Below are 11,407 nucleotides of genomic sequence, written 5' to 3'. Positions count from 1 at the left end.
TTTGAGACGGAGTTTCACTCTTGTTACCCAGGCTGGAGTGCAATGGTGCGATCTCGGCTCACCGCAACCTCCGCCTCCTGGGTTCAGGCAATTCTCCTGCCTCAGCCTCCTGAGTAGCTGGGACTACAGGTACATGCCACCATGCCCAGCTAATTTTTGTATTTTTAGTAGAGACGGGGTTTCACCATGTTGACCAGGATGGTCTCGATCTCTTGACCTCGTGATCCACCCGCCTCGGCCTCCCAAAGTGCTGGGATTACAGGCGTGAGCCACCGCGCCCGGCTGTTAAAAATATTTTTTAAAAAAAAGATTCGCCCTGACTCTAGGCTGGAAGTGCGCGGAGATCATGTCATGAGACCCTTGAGAGGCCTGAGAGTCACTGGAACTGGAGAAGCACCATGGGGCCCTGGGAGAGCCCGAGCTCCCGGTGTGGTGCCCGGAGGCAGTAGCTTCAGAGTCTCCAATGCCTGTGAGGCTGGAGGTGAAGTTGGGGGCCCTGGTGCTGCTGCTGGTGCTCACCTTTCTCTGCAGCCTGGTGCCCATCTGTGCTATGCCGGCCAAGAGCTAACTACAAAGCCTCAGCTTCCCGCCAGAAAGCCCTGAGCCTAGTAAGCTGTTTTGCTGGGGGCGGCTTTTTGGCCAACTATCTCCTGGACCTGCTGCCTGACTACCTGGCTGCTATAGGTGAGGCCCTGGCAGCCTTGCACGTGACGCTCCGGTTCTCGCTGCAAGAGTTCATCCTGGCCATGGGCTTCTCCCTCGTCCTGGTGATGGAGTAGATCACATTGGTTTATAAGCAGCAGTCAGGGCCACCTCTGGAGGAAACAAGGGCTCTGCTGGGAACAGTGAATGGTGGGCTGCAGCATTGGCACGATGGACCAGGGGTTTCACAGGCGCGTGGAGCCCCAGCAACCCTCTCAGCTTTGCGTGCCTGTGTCCTGGCCTTCTCCCTGGCCCTCCACTCTGTGTTCGAGGGGCCGGCAGTAGGGCTGCAGCGAGACCGGGCTTGGGCCACGGAGCTGTGCCTGGCTTTGCTGCTCCACAAGGGGATTCTGGCTGTCAGTCTGTCCCTCCGGCTGCTGCAGAGCCACCTGGGGGCACAGGTGGTGGCTGGCTGTGGGATCTTCTTCTCATACATGACACCTCTAGGCATCCGGCTGGGTGCAGCTCTGGCAGAGTGGGCAGGACCTCCGCACCAGCTGGCCCAGTCTGTGCTAGAGCGCATGGCGGCTGGCACCTTTCTCTATATTACCTTCCTGGAAATCCTGCCCCAGGAGCTGGCCCGTTCTGAGCAAAGGATCCTCAAGGTCATTCTGCTCCTAGCAGGCTTTGCCCTGCTCACTGGCCTGCTCTTCATCCAAATCTAGGGGGCTTCAAGAGAGGGGCAGGGGAGATTGATGATCATGTAACCCTGTTCTCCCTTCCCTCCCCCAGTGTGTGGGGAATAGGAAGGAATGGGGAAGGGAAGTACTGAAGACCAAAAAGTTCTCTGGGAGCTAAAGATAGAGCCTTTGGGGCTGTCTGACTAATGAGTGGGAAGTGGGCAGACAAGAGGCTGGCCCCAGTCCCAAGGAACAAGAGATGGTCAAGTCGGTGGAGACTGGATCAGGGGACATAGGATTGGGGAAGACACTTGATTGCTAGAATCAGAGGTTGGACACTATACATTAGGACAGGCTGACATGGGAGGCTGGAGGTGAGCACCAGCTGCTGTGGGACAGGGGTATGGAGAGGTCATAAAGCTAGAGTCAGTGTCCTGTTGGTCCTAGCCCTTTTCAGCACCCTGCCCTTGGAGTGGAACCCTCCTACTTTTCTTAGCTCCTACCCTCATATCTGTCTCCCTCTTCCTGTCTCCCAGGGGACTAGTGCCAAATGGTCTCTCCCTGCCAATTTCGGTATCTTCTCTGACCTCTCCAGTCCTGCTAACTCCTCTATTTTTAAAGTGCCAAACATCCCCTCCCTCCTTCTCAAAGCTCAGTAACGTGGCACTGAGCCCTGCCCAGCCCCTCAGTGAAGGGGGCCTGCTTGTTCTTTAGTTTGGTCCCAGATCGTGGGGTGGGGCAGAAATATTTGCTGCGCTGGGGTAGGGGGAAGGTTGGAAAGCTGCAGCCACCTACTGCTGCTGTACCCTAGGAATATGGGACATGGACATGGTGCCCCATGCCCAGATGATAAACACTGAGCTGCCAAAACATTTTAAAAAATATACTCGAGGTAGTACCTAAGCTGGAGTCGGGTAGAGGTGGGCCGGCACCCCATTCTCACTTCTGGTGCCGCCAGCCTCAAGATTAGACATGGCCCAGAACTTGAAGGACTTGGCGGGACGGCTGCCCGCCGGGCCGCGGGGCATGGGCACCGCGCTGAAGCTGCTGCTGGGGGCTGGCGCCGTGGCCTATGGTGTTCGCGAATCCGTGTTCACCGTGGAAGGCGGGCACAGAGCCATCTTCTTCAATCGGATCGGTGGAGTGCAGCAGGACACTATCCTGGCCGAGGGCCTTCACTTCAGGATCCCCTGGTTCCAGTACCCCATTATCTATGACATTTGGGCCAGACCTTGAAAAATCTCCTCTCCCACAGGCTCCAAAGACCTGCAGATGGTGAATATCTCCTTGCGTGTGCTGTCTCGACCCAATGCTCAGGAGCTTCCTAGCATGTACCAGTGCCTAGGGCTAGACTAGGAGGAACGAGTGTTGCCGTCCATTGTCAACGAGGTGCTCAAGAGTGTGGTGGCCAAGTTCAATGCCTCACAGCTGATTGCCCAGCGTGCCCAGGTATCCCTGCTGATCCGCCGGGAGCTGACAGAGAGGGCCAAGGATTTCAGCCTCATCCTGGATGATGTAGCCATCACAGAGCTGAGCTTTAGCCGAGAGTACACAGCTGCTGTAGAAGCCAAACAAGTCGCCCAGCAGGAGGCCCAGCGGGCCCAGTTCTTGGTAGAAAAAGCGAAGCAGGAACAGCGGCAGAAGATCGTGCAGGCCGAGGGTGAGGCCGAGGCTGCCAAGATGCTTGGAGAAGCTCTGAGCAAGCACCCTGGCTACATCAAACTTTGCAAGATCCGGGCAGCCCAGAATATCTCCAAGACGATCGCCACATCACAGAATCGCATCTATCTCACTGCTGACAACCTTGTGCTGAATCTACAGGATGAAAGTTTCACCCGAGGAAGTGACAGCCTCATCAAGGGTAAGAAATGAGCCTAGTCACCGAGAACTCCATCCCCAGAGGAAGTGGATCTGCTTCTCCTGTTTTTGAGGAGCCAGCCTGGGGTCCAGCACAGCCCTACCTCGCCCCAGTATCATGCGATGGTCCCCCGCACCCGTCCCCCAAACCCCTCTTGGATTAAGGAAGACTGAAGACCAGCCCCTTTTCTGGGAAATTACTTTCCTCCTCCCTGTGTCGGCCGGGGATGTTGGGACAGTGTGTGATTTCTCAGTGATTTCCCACAGTGTTGTTCCCTCCCTCAAGGCTGGGAGGAGATAACCACCAACCCAGGAATTCTCAATAAATTTTTATTACTTAAGCTAAATAAATATATATATATATATACTCAAAAAGCCCAAGGGGGAAGGGCAATGTCTACCCCCAGGGTTATTTTTTGGGAGGGAGGGCTGTGCATAGGACCATATTCTTTAGAATCTATTTTATTAACTGACCTGTTTTGGGACCTGTTATCCAAATAAAAGATGTTTCTAGAAAAAAAAAAAAGATTCAAGACTGGGTGAAGTGGCTCACCCCTGTAACTTTAGCACTTTGGGAGGCCAAAGCGGGTGGATCACTTCAGGTCAGGAGTTCAAGACCAGCCTGGCCAACATGGTGAAACCCCATCTCTACTAAAAATACAAAAAATTAGCTGGACATGGTGGTGCACACCTGTAATCCCAGCTACTCGGGAGGATGAGGCAGAAGAATCACTTGAACCCAGGAGGTGGAGGTTGCAGTGAGCCGAGATTGTGCCACTGCACTCCAGCCTGGGCGACAAAGCCAGACTTTGTCTCAAAAAAGAAAAACAAAGGGATTCAAAGAGTATGTTCTTTGGAAATAAAGCCTGTGTCTTGTTCACCATTTTGAGGCTATAGCTACGAGAAATAAGTAACTAACATGGGTGTTGATGACAAATTTTGAGACATTTTGTAAACTGTGATCTCTATACTATATATTTCAATTCTTTCATTCAGAAGTTGACTGGAAGCTAACAGTATTCCACCCTACCTTGCTTCTTGCAGCTTATAGGCTGGCTGATCTCACTTGTGCATGATTTTCGTTTCTCAAGAGCTTCAGGCTCAATGTCATCTAATCATTTGTCTCCTTCTCTCTATGTTGCCTCACATTAATTAAAAGCATTAATCTGTAATTCTCTCATTTATGCAGAAAGCATGTTGCAATATACATACCAAGCCACATGTTTGGCCGTGGTGGCACAGGCAGAAATGAGAACTGGTTTTTAGCCCTCAAGACACTGTGTCTATAAAAAATAATTTAAAAAAATTAGTGGGCATTGTGACACACACTTCTGTTGCCAGATACTCAGGAGGCTGAGGTGCGAGGATGATTTAAGCCTGGGATTGCAGTGAGCCGTGATTGCACCACTGCACTCCAGCCTTGGCAACAGAGTGAGGCCCTATCTCAAAATTTAAATAAATAATAAAAAAATAAAAGGGAGAAGGATGCATGCAGAAATGATTGCAACGAGAAATGGTGAATGCAATGAAGGGGATTTAAAGCCGTAACACATGGTGGCCCGAAGGTGTCTGTAGTCAACCTGGTCTTGGTGATTCTCTCCTGTTTGTCATGTCTGTGTTACAGGTTGAGGGACATTATAAGAAGTGCCTGTGGAAAAGATGTTAGCTGGGCCAGGTGGCTCACGCCTGGAATACCAACACTTTGGGAGGCTGAGGCAGGTGGATCACTTGAGGCCAGCAGTCTGTCTCTACTAAAAATACCAAAATTAGCCAGGCGTGGTGACACGTGCCTGTAATCCCAGCTACCTGAGAGGCTTAGGCACGAGAATCACTTGAACTCAGGAGGCGGAGGTTGCAGTGAGCCATGATCGCACCACTGCACTCCAGTCTGAGCAGGAGAGCAAGATTCTGTCTAAAAAAAAAAAGAAAGTAAAAGAAAAATAGATAAATAAGATAAACAGAAAAGATACTGTGGAGCATGTTGTTCAATTTATGTACATTGCGTGTCTCTTTAGGAGAACCCTGGAGGCAATCGTCCACCTGACTTCAGAATCAGAACTAGCTCTGCTTTTTCTGAGAAGTCGTGTGATTTTGCCTTATGGATGCTGACTAAGACTGGATCAGGTTCCCTTTTTTGTATCAGCTGCTGGTGAGTTTAGAGCCAAAACTGTACCCATAGCACCTGTCAGTAATTTAAGGTATGTGTAGAACAAGAGACACAGTCTGGCGCTGTATTCTGTTGTAATTTCCTGCAGTTGTTTTTAAAAATTTTTTTTGTCTTTCCTTTTCCATGCCTTTTAATGTGTGTCGTTTTTGCTGTATTAAAACAACTCCATAAATATTTCTAGTGTAAGGCAGGCTATATACATGATAATACTATATAATGATAATAGCAAAACCCTCCCAGCCTCAGGAGGGAGCAAATGATAAGGGGAGTTGTATCGGATGGTGGAGCAGGATATTTCAGGCGGAATGAACACCGTCTGAAAAAGCAAAGAAATGTGAAATGGACATGAGTTCTGGCTTCCATTTTTGTGTTGTAAAAGGAATTCACCTAATAACACATTCCCCTTCCCCGCTATCACTGTCTTCTTGTTCCATCAGGTGCATTCTGTATATTTCTAATGTCTCCTATTAGGATGAACAAGCTTGGAGGAGGTAATCATGAAGCAGCTTTATCCAGCTTACACCATCCAACCTCTTTGAAGTCCACACTGGGGGCTCGTTCATCCCCATGGCCCTAGAAGAAAACTCAGGCAGGCCTCAGGATTTTTCTAGGCTCTTTTCACTTTATCATAAAACAATGTCTTCAATGGAGGAATTAAACTAACTGTTCCCATGTATTGATTACAGTTGAGGCTTTTGCCTTCTGCTAGCTCAAGAGGGAAGCCTCAACTGGGGAAGGGCCAGCGTTGGTTTCTCTATCTTTGCTAGTTGTTCCCTCCTTCATCTCGCCAGGAATGGGGTTTAGGGAAGGAGTGAGTAGAAGAGCAAGAAACTGATTGCTTGACTGGCTTTGGCATGGCGATCGAAGTGCCACGGCAGCCCCTCACGTCCACTTTTTCACTCCATCTCTTGCTTCAATGACCAGGTGTAATGGGATTCACTTGGAAACATAGTGTATTCTTTGCTTTCTGCTCTAGGGCTTCTTTGCTTCCATCCAGGAGGATCCCAAAGGAACCCACTCAGCATTTCTAACACATGCGTGAGGGAATTAGAGACCCATAGAGCAATGTTTGCCCATCAGGGCGGCAATTGGAGGACAAATGCTTCTTCTTTCTTTATCTCAGAAGGTCCATCTGACAGCGCATCCTACAAAGCTCCTTAGCAAGCCCCCTGGTGAGATTGAGCCCCAGTTGCCTGCAGAGCAATTCAACGATGCACTCTTGGACCAGCTCTTTCTCCTCTGCTTTTACTCTTTCTAACTCCCATTTTTTATTTTAGTGGTCATTTCCCAAAACAAGCCACCTGCATGCAAATCCTTGTCTTAAGCTCTGCTTTTTGGAGGAACTCAGGCTATTGGAGAAATCAAGCAATTAGATGCCTGTTTCATTTTTGCAGCAGTTAGAACTGACTTTTTTCTAGATGCTTTCATGAGTTCATTAGGAAACTGTCCCTTGGACCTCTCATCCTTGGTTTCTTGACAGAGCAATCGCCTTTTTATTTCCATGTGTCGTTATTTTCACCCTTGGCTACTGAGGTAGGAATGGCTACATAATTTGTGGGGCCCAGTGCAAAATGAAAATGTCAGGATCCTTGTTCAAAAAATATTCAGAATTTCAAGAAGGCAGTGGCAGTGCATTAAACCCAAGTGTGGGGTCCTTCTGAGTGGAGGAACTTGTGAGGCTGTACAGTCTTCACAGTCATGAAGCCCACCCTGCCTTTGGCCTTTATACCCACGTTTCCAATTAGGGGACTCCACATCAGGTCTCTTCCAGAGAGCTCCACATTTGGCCCATGAAACGCCACATCCTTTGCCCGGCACTCTGCTGACCCTACTGTATTAGCCAGCCTTTTCCTAGGTTTCCCAGTGTAAGCCACATGCAATGCATGAGTTATTATTATTATTTTGGAGCTGGAGGCTCACTATGCTGCCCAGCCTGGTCCCGAACTCCTGGGTTCAAGTGATCCTCCTGCCTCAGCCTCCCAAAGTGCTGACATTACAGATGTGAACTACCGCACCCAGCCTGCATCAGTATTTGTGCTAGCCAGACCTCCAAAAAATCTCCAATGAGCCTTGCCTCTTGATTTTTATGACCTCCCATAAAAATTTAGCCCTGACCTCTGTGACCAATAGACTATGGCAAAAATAACAAGTTGTTACTTCTGAGAGTAGGTCAGAAAAGGTATTGTAGCATTTTGGCTTTGTTTCCCTGATTTGCTTACTCAGGGGGAAGCCAGCTACCATGCCTCTAGGACACTCAAGTAACCCCATGGAGATGACATTGCAGAGGAGAACTGGCCCAAAGCCAGCGCCCACTTTGCCATCTGTGTGAATAATCTACCTTTGGGTGGATCCTCCAGTCCAAGTCAATGAGGGACATTTGATTGAAACCTTGTGAAAACCCAAGTAGGACCTGACCAGCCAAGTTGCTCCTGAATTCCACAGGCATAGAACGGTAAGAAATTACAGATCATTTTTGTTGTTTTGAGTCACTGAGCTTTGGGATGATACGTCAAGCAGCGAAGGATAACTAATACAGTTTTAAAAAGCAAGGCTTCCTTTAGGTAAGAAACAGCTCTTTTTAAACAAATTCCTGTCTCTCAATTTCCAAGCTTCCCGTGGACCAGACATGGTGGTCATGTCTGAGAGACAATTTGAAGGGTCCTGTTAGGTCCTGATGAAGTAGACTGCCTGGAGGGAACTTCTAACCCTAGGAGAGAAAAGTTGTAGGTATCTGGATAACACTGATCCTGTGTATACACTCAACTTAGCGTGAGAGATTTAAAAAATTTAATGTGAGAGATTTAAATAGCTATCTTTGCCACTGATTTTTATTTTTCCATCTTGTTCTAATATTCCATTTTAGAATATGCCTGAACATTCATTTTCACCTTCAGTTATATTTTCTTGCCCAAATTGAAAATCAATGGAATCCATGTCTTAAAATATATTCCCCCTCCATATCCTCAATGATATCGTCTCTGTGAATTGGTTTCGGGAAACCTTCTATATTGCAGAGCTTAATGGAGTTGGTGTAACATTCTTATGACAGCCAAATTGGGTAGCCATGGCCTTGGAAAACTGAGAAGTCAAAAACAGTAGGAATATTCATTATAAAACAGAAGTCTGGAAAACTGCCCATGTTCTGAGAAAAACCTTTTAGCCAAAGAACTCAAATTCCCATTCAGATTTTCATGGGTAAAATTCCAAAAAAAGTCTTTTTTTAGCAGAGAGAGAGAGAGAGAGAGAGAGAGCGAGCTGTGTTCATAGCTGTGACCTAATTCTGCTAATAAGAAATTTATTACTGAGGACCAGATAATTTATTTAATATCTAATCACAGACTTATTTTCATGCAACATGGACCTGGGATTTGTTAGAGCCTTCGGGGAGCTACAGTACTAGTTACTGCTCTTCTCTAACAACCTATGTGATCTCTCTGCATCTTGTTCTCTTTTTCTGCAGGAGTCTGAGAATATCTGTTGACCAGAGATTAAACTATCAGAAGGCTTTGAAGTGCTGTAAATGCTATACCTATTTGAGGTTTCATTATTATTTTGTCTTTTACGTTTAGAGTCATTTTCTGGAAGAGGGGAGAAAAACGGCTTATGTGACATTATAAAAACATTAAAAGTCAAATAAAAAACAAGCCAATGCACGATGACTGTTAAGCAAGTTTCTGTTAATTGAATCATATTTCTCCACTTATTTGCATAAAGAATGATGATTGGTTTCCATGGGGGCAGGTGGCTTGCAACGAAGCAAAATCACACTCAAAATTGTAGGAAATCTGTAAGCAGTCATTTAAAATACTAAAATAGATTATGGATATATGAGTGTAATGTGACAGTGAACCTGTGTCATTCTTTGAAGGAAGGTCCTTAAAGAAAGGGGGATTTCTTTGATCCCAGGACTTTCCCTTGAGTCTAGAGGAAGCAGGTTTTTCTGCTTATGATAGAAATAAGATATTCCTGGGTAAGGGTAGAAATTAGATGTGTGTCTCAGGGTTTGGTTGGAGAGCAGAAGGTGCTCTGTAGATTGCAGGGCTCTATTCAAAGGACTTAGGGCCATAAAATACATTTGGGACTCCACTATGGCTGATCTTAGCCTGAGATGCCACAACAGAAGTGCTCATGGGCTCTAATTCTCAAGAATGTGTGGAAACTCCAACCCAATGTTCTTAGCTATGGTGGGAAAGCCAGTAGTTCTCAGGAACAATGTGGGAAGCTGTGTGAACCACATGGCTGCAACTACCTCCAAGACAAATGACCCCATCTCCTCTGTGCCTTCGGGGTCTAGCTGAGTCCTCTCATTGGCAAAGTCTTGCCGGGAACCACATGGGAAGTGGATCCTTGGAAGTGAGCCCCTGGAATGGGAACTTTGAAGGGAGAGAGGATGATGCCGAACCCAGGGAGGTCTGTGTGCGCTCTGCTGACACCAATTGAGTCATCTCAGTGAACTTGTCAGCAATGTTATGAAGGTGGCATCATTCAGCTCTTAATTTTCTTTTTTTTTTTTTTTTTGAGACGGAGTTTTGCTCTTGTTGCCCAGGCTGGAGTGCAATGGCACGATCTCGGCTCACTGCAACCTCCGCCTCCTGGGTTCAGGCAATTCTCCTGCCTCAGCCTCCTGAGTAGCTGGGATTATAGGCACGCGCCACCATGCCCAGCTAATTTTTTGTATTTTTAGTAGAGACGGGGTTTCACCGTGTTGACCAGGATGGTCTTGATCTCTTGACCTCGTGATCCACCCATCTCGGCCTCCCAAAGTGCTGGGATTACAGGCTTGAGCCACCGCGCCCGGCCCTCTTAATTTTCTTTTTAAAAAGATGATAAAAGTGAGGCTCAGAGAAGTTACATAACTAACCTAGATCACACAATTGGTATTTAATCACTAGAATTCAAACTTGGGTCTGTATGAGGGAAAATCCCTAGCTCCTTTGGTATTTTACACATATAGGCTAGTGGTTCAAACTTTAGCTGTATTAGTATCAGTTAGAAGAATCACCCACCCCCAGAGTTTCTGAGTCAGCAGGTTTGGGGGTGGAGTGGGAGGGGAGTGACCTGAGATTTGCATTTCTAACAAGTTCCCAGGTAATGCTATTGCTGCTCGTTCAGAGACCACAGTTTGAGAACTCTAGGGTAGGAAGATGATCCTATTCCTAATCTCAGTCTACAAGTGCTCAGGGCCAGGCAGATCCTACAAAATACCAAATTTGCTTTGAATATTTCTATTGCATTTGAATATGGTTCCTGTCACCTAGTGTAGATGCTGTGGTGCTTGGCTTTGTGTGTATATGAGTGAGGGGTGTGTGTATGTATATATGTGTGTGTATTTTAGCTACATAGCCTTAGCAGGTAATTGTACAGCTGCATGAAAATGAATGAACTCGTATTTCTGACTGCTCCCTTATTTGGAAACCAGGGTGGATACCTGGTGCTATGCATATTTTCCTGATTGAGCCAGAATACCAAATTAAGCTTTTGAGTTGATGATTTATTATTTCTTTGTGAGTTTTTTTTTTTTTTAATCAGGATTTGATAAGTAAATGGTCCAAGTCTTACTTTGGCATTCATGGGAGTAACATTAGTCTTGACGAATTATTTGCTTATTCATTGAGGTATAATTTAATTCTATAGAAATTGCATGTCAATTTAGCACACGTTAATGAGCAGATACTGTCTCATAGCTTAACGGAAGTGTCATCCTTTTAAGGTGGAGGAAAAAACCATTTAAGGAATCAATAGTCAACTAGGAAGCTGAGCATGGTGGCTCACGCCTATAATCCCAACACTTTGGGAGGCTGACGTGGGAGGATTGCTTGAGCCCAGGAGTTCAAGAGCAGCCTGGGTAACACAGCGAGACCTCATCTCATTAAAAAAATTTAAACAGCCGGGCGCGGTGGCTTAAGCCTGTAATCCCAGCACTTTGGGAGGCCGAGGTGGGTGGATCACGAGGTCAAGAGATCGAGACCATCCTGGTCAACATGGTGAAACCCTGTCTCTACTAAAAACACAAAAAATTAGCTGGGCATGGTGGCGTGTGCCTGTAATCCCAGCTACTCAG

At 46.9% G+C, this 11,407-nt stretch overlaps 2 pseudogenes across 1 annotated transcript; both read left to right on the top strand.

The window, feature by feature from the left end:
- LOC116535853 overlaps window positions 1-1,613 on the top strand; it is a 4,839-nt pseudogene extending 3,226 nt beyond the window's left edge.
- A 609-nt stretch (window positions 1,614-2,222) lies between these two features.
- Window positions 2,223-3,523, top strand: LOC116533574 (annotated as a pseudogene). The gene has a single exon (XR_004261357.1). The product of XR_004261357.1 is annotated as a prohibitin-2 pseudogene (transcript).
- The last annotated feature ends 7,884 nt before the right edge of the window (window positions 3,524-11,407 follow it).

The sequence above is a fragment of the Sapajus apella genome, unplaced genomic scaffold (assembly GCF_009761245.1).
Source record: "Sapajus apella isolate SASKATOON/1434 unplaced genomic scaffold, GSC_monkey_1.0 scaffold3, whole genome shotgun sequence".
In the NCBI taxonomy this organism is placed as follows: Eukaryota; Metazoa; Chordata; class Mammalia; order Primates; family Cebidae; genus Sapajus; species Sapajus apella.
Note: the sequence above shows the minus strand (reverse complement) of the source record. Positions and strands in the feature narration are given on the sequence as shown.